Source organism: Nanorana parkeri, unplaced genomic scaffold, assembly GCF_000935625.1.
Source record: "Nanorana parkeri isolate BGI_ZX_2015 unplaced genomic scaffold, ASM93562v1 scaffold1425, whole genome shotgun sequence".
In the NCBI taxonomy this organism is placed as follows: Eukaryota; Metazoa; Chordata; class Amphibia; order Anura; family Dicroglossidae; genus Nanorana; species Nanorana parkeri.
In genome coordinates, this window is record NW_017307693.1 from 268,618 (window position 1) to 270,690 (window position 2,073).

The window sequence follows — 2,073 nt, forward strand, 5'->3', positions numbered from 1 at the left end:
AGAGATGTGCTCAGTGTGTTTATGTCGATTGTGCACAAGAAAAAAAAAACACCCCGATACCAAATACCCACAAACCTCAACGTGCCCTGGAGCCCCGCTGGACCCTCACCCCCTGCCAGGGCTTAAAGGGGAAGTCCACTCTTCTTCTTCCCTGGAATGGACAAGGCAATGCACGAAGCAGGCAATAACTTACACCCAGGGCCGGCCTTAGGGGTGTGCGAGCAGTGCGGCCGCACAGGGCGCCATGGCAACAAGGGCGCTGTGCGGCCGACACAGCTCATCCTGGGGGCGGCTTCTCTCCCCCTCACCGCTGGGCGCTGGCCATCCGATATGACAGCGCTCCCTCGTCCGCCACACCAACCACAGGCTTGCATGGCATTCTGTTACCTGTAGTTCTTCAGCCCCTTACAAAGTCACCGGGCTTCCCAGTTCTTATCACAGACTCTGTGCCTGGGATCCGATATAAAAGGATTTGCACGATGATGAGCACAGGTCGCACTTTGTGTTGCATTTCTACCGACTTTTAGCAGTGTCGGGGATTGCAGCAGACCCCACTCAGCGCCCCCTACTGGAGGCAAAGACGGGCCGAACCTGGAAGTGAGCCACGGAGGCTTCCCGAGACACTGGAATGTATATCATGTCTATAAATTGTATCCTGTCATCGGGCAGAAAACATCCTAAACGGAGTGTTTACCAGAGGCTGACATATCAGCCCCTGCAAACTATTCCACCCGAACAGCACTGTGCAGACTATTCCACCCGACCAGCACACTGCAGACTATTCCACCCGAACAGCACTCTGCAGACTATTCCACCCGACCAGCACTCTGCAGACTATTCCACCCGACCAGCACACTGAAGACTATTCCACCCGACCAGCACACTGCAGACTATTCCACCCGAACAGCACTTTGCAGACTATTCCACCCCTGATGATTAGCAGTGAGGAAGATACTTAATTACTAAAACAGAAACATTGTGCGGAGATTTCATCGCAGGAGACCGGAAAATATGAGGCAACATTCGGGTGATTATAGAGCCTCCAAATGTCATTATTTCTGTATTATATAAACAAAGTGTATAGAAAGATTCACAGCAATGATTACCATACATGTTCCAATGTGATCTCTACGTCTGTGAGATCAAAGGTCTTACTTCATATTCCAATTTCGCTATATATTTCATCAGCATAGATATATCTATTGATCGATCCATCTGCATCTAATATCTATCCATCTCCAGATAATTCGATCTATTTATTACCATCTAATATTTCCAAATCACTTTCTTTCTTTATTTTTTTCTTTCTTTCTTTCTTTCTTTCTTTCTTTCTTTCTTTCTTTCTTTTTTCCTCACAAATACACTAATATTGGGATTCATCTGTTTATCAGGTGGAATGACTAAAGCAGGTCTAGAAGGAATGACATATACCCTATTAATATAACATAAGAACAGAGAAGAGCTCACAGTGGGGGCAGGTCAGGGGGTGCTGGTGGAGTTCGGTGCCCCCTCAGCTGGCAGCAGTGCTATAAAAAGTACCTATGGAGGACCCTGTATGGGGGGGAGGGGGGCACAGAGTGAGACTTACCTATGGAGGAGCCTGTATAGGGGGGCACAGGGGGAGGATGACCTATGGAGGAGCCTGTATAGGGGGGCACAGGGTGAGGATGACCTATGGAGGAGCCTGTATGGGGGGCACAGGGTGAGGATGACCTAGGATCAAGGCCGTCTTTAACATGGGGCAAAAGGGGCATTTGCCACGGGCCCAGTCATTGTTGTGGGGCCCAAATCAGCTGCCCTGGAGCCCTCGAAATATACACATGCAACACCATTCTGTTTACTATTTGATTGGCACGCTGTAGCTGTGTAGCATGGCATCTCATGCAGGGTCACATCTCACGTGGGGTCCCTACTCTGCAGGAGGACGTTGCGCGGGTAGGGGGTGTGGTGTGGCATGGCGGTGAGGGTGCAGGGCCAAGAAAATGTTTGTCAGTATTAAAGACGGCCCTGCACAGGGTGAGGCTGACCTATGGAGGAGCCTGTATGGGGGGGGGGGGGGAGGCGTCCCTCCGA